Source organism: Schistocerca gregaria, chromosome 3 (assembly GCF_023897955.1).
Source record: "Schistocerca gregaria isolate iqSchGreg1 chromosome 3, iqSchGreg1.2, whole genome shotgun sequence".
NCBI classification, from domain to species: Eukaryota; Metazoa; Arthropoda; class Insecta; order Orthoptera; family Acrididae; genus Schistocerca; species Schistocerca gregaria.
The window spans coordinates 183393006-183401677 of record NC_064922.1 but is presented as its reverse complement, the minus strand read 5'-3'; the positions used below and the strand labels follow the sequence as shown (position 1 = coordinate 183401677).

Genomic DNA, 8672 nt, shown 5'->3' with positions numbered 1-8672 from the left:
CATAGAGAGCAATACACATTAGGAGGCTTAATCAGAAGCGCAATGTGATGAAACTAACTTTGCAAACTATGAACCGAAATTACGAAAACTAACTTGAAAGTCTAAGAATCAACCAATAAGAAAGCGAAATGATGGACTGATTAACTTGGAGCGCTTGTGGTGGCGTGGCAACGAACGAAGGTCGTGTTAACGGAAGTCAGTATATATAATTACACGCCTGTGGTGAGTTGTACGCTACGTAGAACGGAGCAGAACGTTGCTACCAAATTTAACGCTCTATATGCATGGACGACATTGTTGTCTTACTCGTCAATGAAAGAAATACACATATGTCCGGTATGGTCTAGTGGCTAGGATACCTGGCTCTCACCCAGGAGGCTCGGGTTCGATTCCCGGTACCGGAATAATATTTTTCGTAACGCGCTTTGCGTCCTATGTTCCTGTATACTGTAGATGTAATGTACCAACAGATGGAGGTCGAATATCAGTTCAGCTGCTTGCACTAGAATTGAACCTTCTCTCATATGTAAATTATTTACAAAGTTACTCTTCGTCTTTCCTAAATTCTGAGTAGTTCTAAGGGCTGTAATTCCTAATATTGTTCTCCACATAAATGTAAGAAGAAACATTTAACGACTAAATTTCAGTTTAACAGACAGACCAGAAACAAAACTAAAAATAGGATCTAAATCAAATTACAAAAAAGGAAAAAAAAATCGCTTCTTGACATATCAAAGATTCCTATGTAATGGAGCGATACCTTTCTTTGCGTATTGTAAAAATAGTTTATATACGTTAAAAAAGTATCGGCTGGCTGCCGCCTGTGAACACGTGTGCCGCTCGCTTTTGTCTGTCCCAGGTAGTCGAGGATTACCGGCCGCCGAGCCGTCGCCGCCCGACATCCTACCGCGCCGCGCCAGCCGTAGCCGTTATCAACGATTTGGTGAGTGCCCTACGAAAATAACAACGTTCAACCGCTCAAGTGCGACCATTCAGTGCGAGTTTGACCGAGAACACGAACGGCCGTCCTCTTTCGATATAGAGGAATGGATGTTTCACGAACTTAAAATTCAGGAGGACGAAATAGAGGGGCTGCAGCTGAATTTTCTGCTGCTTAGCCTCTTTCTGAAGCTGAAAAACGAACGTGAGGTGCGAGATGCTTGTGAACGTAAGCGGAGGTTTTAGGAAGTTTAAACACCAGGATGGCCGAGTCAGCTGTTAGAATCAGGGCAGGAATAGAGCTTACCATCTTGTTTCCTCTACCTTCCCCCGAATGAGGTTGTTCCTCTGTTTATGGGGTGGGGGCCACAGTAGGAACGTTGAGGCTCTCTTGGCACAGCAGGACATTTGCCTCCTTAACCCTGGTGCTCCCCCATATTTTAGCTTGGCTCATGGCACTTACTCAGCCATTGACCTCTCTTAGCAGCCCAGGTCTTCTTCCATACCTTTGTTGGAGGGTCCATGATGACCTCTGTGGTAGCGACCACTTTCCTATCCTGGTTTCTCTTCTTCAATCCCATTCCCCTGGCCAGCTGTCACAATGGTCTCATCGTGGAGCTGACTGGGCAGCCTATACCTCAGGTACTATGGCCATTGCTCCGCTTCCTGGTGACGAGGTCACTATGGCCATCGTTTCTGCTGCTGAGGCAACTGTCCCCTGTTCTTCCAGTACCCTAAGGCATAAGTCAGTCCCTTGGTGGACACCAGAGATTGCAGAAGCTATCTGGGACCGCCGGCGAGCCCTGCAATGACACTGGCGTCATCCTTCCTTAGAGAATCTGGTTGCCTGTAAATAGCTGCAGGCCCGGAATCAGCCATTAATCCGGCGCAGCAAACAGGACTGCTGGGAACGATATGTTGCCATCATAGGTTCTTGCTCCTAACCATCTCAGGTGTGGTCATGGGTTCGATGCATTTTTGGTTTTTGCCCTCATTTGTCTGTCCCTTGCCTTTATCTTCGGGGTACACTTTGTACTGACCCAATCGCCATTGCCGAACATCTGACAGTGCTTCGCTCGTAGTTCCGCAACAGCAGACTACAGCACAGAATTCCACACCATTAAAGAGCAGGCTGAGCGTACACAGTTGTCATTTCGCATGCACTGTTGGGGACGATACATCACCCCGATTAGTGAATGGGAGTTCCAAAGTGCCCTTACAGCTTGCCCCAACACCTTTCCAGGTCCAGACCAAATTCACAACCAGTTTGTTTGCCATCTCTCGGCTCACTGTCAGGGTGAATTACTTGCCCTGTTAACGGCATCTGGACGGAGGGTGTTTCCCCAACTAGTTGGCAGAATAGCGTTACCATACCAGTGCTGAAACCTGGTGGTTGATAGCTATCACCCTATCAGCCTTACCAATGTTCTGTGAAAACTCCTGGAACAGATGGCGAGTCGGCGGCTCATGTGGATCCTCGAAGTTCGGGGCCTTCTGGCCCAGCAACAGGATGGCTTCAGTCAGGGCCGCTCAGCGATCGACAATTTAGTCTCACTAGAGTCGGCTATTCGTACAACTTTTACTCAGTGAGAACATCTAGTTGCTGTTTTCTTTGATCTTCGGAAGGCATAGGTTACAACCTGCCGCTATCATATCCTTGCTACACTGCATGAATGGGGCTTACGGGGTCCACTTCAGATTTTTGTATGGAATTCTCTCTCCAATCGCTCCTTTAGAGTTAGAGTTGGCACTTATTTTAGCTCTGCTCATATTCGGGACAATGGTGTCCCACATAAACTAAACTCACCAAGTTTTACTCTTAGAATTATTACAAATGCGTTTATCTCAGGGGGTGCCAGGATAGAATTCTTTGGCTACTGAGGTACCAGGACTGAATACTTCGTCTATTTTCAGTCTCCTGCAGCATACAGAATAATATTTTGAGGTTTCAGCACCTGCCGTCTAAAACCAATTTTTTTGTTACAGAAGAATACGAAACCATGTTCAAAAAGCTTAAAATACTAACAATACCTTCATTGTTTACATACAAATGTGTTTTATATATTAGGGTCCACTTTGCAGTCTTTCAGACAAATGCCGAGTCAGCTGCCTTGCAACAGTCACTGAATGTCCCAAGCGCAGATAAAAGGGGAGGATGGGGCATTGGGCTAACAACACAATCCTGTAAAAAAACTCTTCTTATGAAAAACAAACTTGCTTTGGACATGGATGGATACAATGGAATACGAAAACTGCAAATGACAAACGGCACACGATTTAGAAATTTTAATTTTAGGTCTTGGAATGTTCGAAGCCTGTAAAGACCAAGAACCGTTCAGACTATGGTCTCAGAAGTTAACCGATATAAACTGGCCCAAGTGGCGGTGCAAGCCACAAGATGGCTAGAAGAAAGAACTCACAAAAAGGATGGATACACACTATTCTAAAGCAGGTGTGTAGATAAACGCGAATTCGGCATTGGTTTTCTAATACACAACAAAGCACCAAATTCGGTGAAGGAATTCAAAACTGTTAACGAGAGAATATCTTACATAGTACTTGGAAACAAAGTGTTAGACATCACATGCATCAATTTTCATGCCCCAACTGACGATAAAACAGATGAGGAAAAGGAAGAGTTCTATGACCAACAAGAACAAACAATTGAGAGATAGTGCTGGGAGATGTTAATGGAAAACCAGGAAAAGAAGAATTCTACATACCAACTACAGGAAGGCACAGTTTGCACAATGAGACCAATGAGAATGGTCAGAGGATGATCAGCTTAGCTATCTCAAAGAACCTGGGAGTAAGTTCAACTTATTTCTAACACAAGAGAATACATAAGGGAACATGGTGTCCACCAGATGGAACAACCACCAACCAGGTATACCACATCTTAGTGGACCAGAGCTATAGCCATAGTCATGGATGTCAGGGCGTATATAGGAGCAGACTGTGTGTCAGACCATCTCGTCGTCGTGCGCAGGCTTAAACTCACGTTCACCTACATGCATAAGAAGGGGACACTAGAATCTGCTTTGAATATTGCGAAACTACAAGAAATTGCCATTAAAGAAGGGAGACAAAGAAAATCCTAAGAACAGAGAAAAGAATATATCTAACCAGTTTGCTACAACAAGTTGAGGCAGAGAGCCAAAACAAGAACCCAAGGCAAATCTCCCAATACATAAAAAATCGGAAACATGGATTAAGAACCCAACTTTTTTCATTAGAGATCAGAATGGGAACTTGATAAATGACAAGGAAAGAATTGTAGAAAGATGGAAAGAATACTTCTCAGCACAGTTGAATCACTCCGACCAAGGTGGGATATTACCTGCAAACACAACGGAGGAAAGGAAAGATGAAAAAATTCGGAAATTAAGGATGAAGATGTGAAAATTGCAATCAAAGGACTCAGAAACAACGAAGTCCCAGGGGAGGATAGAATAACTTCAAAATTAATCAAGGGGGAGGTGAGAGCTTAAACTTACAGATATATAAACTGATGCGGTTGATAAGGGAGTAGGAGACAGTGCAAGAAGAATGGAAATTGGCTATAATATGCCCAATGTAGAAGAAGGGAAGCAAAATGGAATGCGGTAACTACAGAGGAATCAGCTTGTTGAATGTAAAGTATAAGGTGATGTCCATCATTTTCCTCAGAGAATTGGAACCAGTCATAGAGAACAACATACAGCAGTACCAAGATGGCTTTCAGCCAAACCGATCGACAATCGATCACATTTTCACACTAAGACAATTGTTTGAATAACATTGGAAATATGATAAAAGATATCTACAGCCTGTTCATCAATTTTCAACGTGCATATTATAGCATCCATAGGAACAGCCTATACTATACAATGTGTGACTTCAAAATCCCTGAAAAGCTAGTGAGAATGGTGCAAACTTGTATGGAAGGATCAAAGGCAGCAGTACATTTCCAAGGAGCCACATCAGAAACATTTCAGATTGAGACAGGCCTCAGACAAGGGGATGCTCTCTTGTGTTCTGTTCAGTGTCATCATAGAGAAAGTAATGAAAGAGTGTAGGTGACAGGAGTGGGCTGGAGTAGAGATGGATGGTAACTTCAACTGTCTTGCATATGCAGATTGCATAGTACTATTAAGTGAATCAAAGCACATGTTGAAGGAAAAGTATGTTACACTGTGGTATGCACGAAAAGTAACGCAGTTAACTTGTTAAACGAATTAAGTTTACATTACCTAATAACATATGTTAGACTGTGGTGCATACTATCCGGTGTCATGAAGTACGCAGGTGTTATTGCATCAGTGTGTGACTTGTGCTTTTACCAGTGGGGAGGATGTCTTAGGCGGTTAGTATAATTACATATGTTACTAGCTTGGACTGTGGCATTACCCATGGTTAAACAGTTATTTATAAATAGATGTTAATGCTGAAACTACTATTCACGCGTATGCACTATCAGAAATGCCATCCCTTGTTATATCTTTAAAAGTAATTATAGGTAAAGCTTATTTATCTTGCTGCAGGATGACACCTCTTCACAGCTTTCCACAACGTTTGGATCTGATTGCAGCACATCACATCCACCATACAATACAGACCTGGCTCTACAGCCTCGTTTACGCTGGGGGGACGTCTTGCCACATTGTGACATGCTACGGAAATGTGGCGTGCGTAGTCTTGTAGAATGCTACAACAGGCAACATCTTGCGCCGTATGTTGTATGTGGCAGGTTAATTTATACCAAAGCAACAGAATTTGTGCCACGCGTGTCGGTATTGCAGTATAAAGAACGATGAAGTGTTGCAGCGGTTGCCTACTTGGTAATTGCACATGCAGCTAACAACGGAAATGGAAACCAAAGGAAAAGAAAACGATGGTGGAACAGAAGAGTATTTAAATAAGGTCCACAAAATAGTATCCTAGGAATCAGAAGCAGACAATGGTGCATTATTTAGTAATGTGTGCTTTCATCCCAGGTGTGTTAGTCCGCGCCATACTGTTGCGAAAAGCTGGCCTAACGGTAAATGTTCGCACAGGTACCGTGCCGGTCACCACCATGTGTCAGGGCCCGGGGTGGGACTTTCAGCCCCCAGCTCACCCAACTATGCAGTACAACTGCTGCGGTATGACTGCCACACTACTTCCCTCGCAAGTAAACGGATGACGCACCTTAGACGAAAGTAACAATGACAACATGAGAATGATGATTTAGTTCTAAATGCTTTGAAATGCTTAACTACTACATAACACTTTTTCAAAATCAATAAGCAAACGTATTAGTAGTGAGACTGTATTGAAAACTTTCAGTGTTTGGCTCCACAAATTTTAATTATACGTAAACTTTTAACCCAGTGCGTGGGAAATAAACATCGCAGGTTGGGGTGCATAAACTAAAGCCAGAGGAGGGGATGGTCTGATGCAGGGGGGGGGGGGGGGGGGAATTCCCCCAACCCCCTGCAAATTGCACACTGTATTGAGATAGCCAAGGTTCTGCAGATATGTGCTAACTTGTTTCTGATGTAGATTTTATACATGCGTAACTCCTAATGCTTGGGTCTCAAAAGCATTAACACGAGGAAAGACTGATGTGACAAACGCCGGAATTCTGTGTTTTGAATGGTTAAAATTTACATTCTGATACTTTTTTAACGTATATAAACTATTTTTACAATACGGAAAGAAAGGTATCGCTGCATTACAAAGGGATCTTTGATATGTCAAGAAGCGATTTTTTTCCTTTTTTGTAATTTGATGTAGATCTTATTTTTAGTTTTGTTTCTGGTCTGTTCGTTAAACTAAAATTTAGTTGTTAAATGTTTCTTTTTACATTTATGTGGAGAACAATATTAGGAATTACAGCCCTTAGAACTACTCAGAATTTAGGAAAGATGAAGAGTAACTTTGTGAATAATTTACATATGAGAGAAGGGTCAATTCTAGTGCAAGCAGCTGAACTGATATTCGACCTCCATCTGTTGGTACATTACATCTACAGTATACAGGAACATAAAACCCAAAGCGCATTACGAAAAATATTATTCCGGTACCTTTTTTTTTAACGCAATAAACTTTTATTTACAGATTAACAAAATGCATTCCTGATCAAAGGCACGTTTAGGTTTACACATACAGTAATCGTATATTTCCTTTTCGTATAGTCTTTCTTGTATTTTATTTATGATTTAGTTCTCTCTATTAAGCAAATTTTGTGTTTTTTTTTTATATTTGTCTGTTTTCTAGTCTGTTTCCAACTCCAGTTCTGTGTGGACTTATTAGAGCTATATTTTTTAATGAATATTTAATGGCATTTAATGATGTTTATTTTGTTTGCACCTAGAGATGGCGTCCTTTAAATTTGGTTAAACCTATTGACTAAGACATATTTCTATTATACACTCACGAAAACAAAATATAGGCATGTATATGGATAGTTAGTTTAGGGAGAGTTGTTTGATTGTGGTTGGAGATGGGGGGGGAGGGGGGGGGGGAGAGAGAGAGAGAGAGAGAGAGGGGGGGGGAGAGAGAGAGAGAGAGAGAGAGAGAGAGAGAGAGAGAGAGAGAGAGAGAGAGAGAGAGAGAGAGAGAGAGAGACGAAAACCTTTGATATACGGTAATAAATCATTGCGAATCGTCATTTTGCATTTTGTCACAACTGTTTATGGTTTCCACTATTATTAAAATGAGTGTTAGTCAATTTGTGCAGTACTTACATATCACCTTTTGGACACGCTGGAGATCACCAATATTTTAGCACTTTCCCTAGTTGTGTGACGATATGATTGCTGTAACGCACTCTTTCACATGTGAGAACGCAGGTGATGCACTGCCACTTGTCACTCAAAACACAATCAGACACTCACTAAACACGCACTTCGAGGGCGTTGGAGGATGTGGGGGTGCCTGCGTCAGGAAACGGTGAGGTCTTGAGGGGCTATGGGAGGGCTTGGTGTGTCGGCGTCGTATGTCGTGGTGGCGGTGGCGGCGGCGTCGGCGGTGACGGCGTCGGCGTCGGCAGTGGCGGTGGCGGTGTCGGTGGCGGCGTGTGGTGACGGAGGGCGTCCTTGAAGGCGGCGTCCAGCTCGATCTGCAGGTAGTTCTGGAACGTCTGCCGGTAGTTGTTTTTCTGCCTGGCCCTTTTGTGTTCCTCCCAGAGATCTGTGAGGAACTGTACTGTGTCCGTCTGCTTTTTGGCGATTATCGCATGCGCTGTCATTGCAATTGTCCACATGGTCGCGACTCGCTTTGGCCGAGGGAAGCTTTTTGCCTCTGGGATGATGAGCGCCGTGATTTCTATGTTACGGTGGTCCGCCCTGTTCATGTGTGCCACCATTCTTCTACACGTCTCCCATATCTGCAGGCTTGTCCGGCATGTGAAGCGTTGTTCCAGGGAGTCTATTTGGTTGCACACTTCGCAGTTCGGCGACTCACGCATGCCGATGCGTGCTAAGCGCTCGTTTGTGGGGATCGTCTTGTGTACGACTTTGTACCACGTGTCTCTAGCTTCTGGAGGTATGGCTTTCTCGGAGAGGTTCTTCCAGACTTGTGGCCAGTCGTGGCCTGGAAGATTCATCTCCGTTTTGCTTCTGACTTGTTTACCTCGTAGCGCTCGGTAGATTTTCCCTGCAGTTCTCATCTCCTTTATTGCTAGGGTGGATGTTATGTAGCTGCTGTCCATTATTACTTGTTTTAGGTAGCACTTCTTAAAAGGTGTTCGACTGACGTCTACCGGCGCT

General features: G+C 43.4%; 1 non-coding gene across 1 annotated transcript; it reads left to right on the top strand.

Moving 5' to 3' along the window:
* Positions 1–332: 332 nt before the first annotated feature.
* Positions 333–404, top strand: Trnae-cuc (transfer RNA glutamic acid (anticodon CUC)). Its single transcript has one exon. It is a non-coding gene; the product is annotated as a tRNA-Glu (tRNA).
* The last annotated feature ends 8268 nt before the right edge of the window (positions 405–8672 follow it).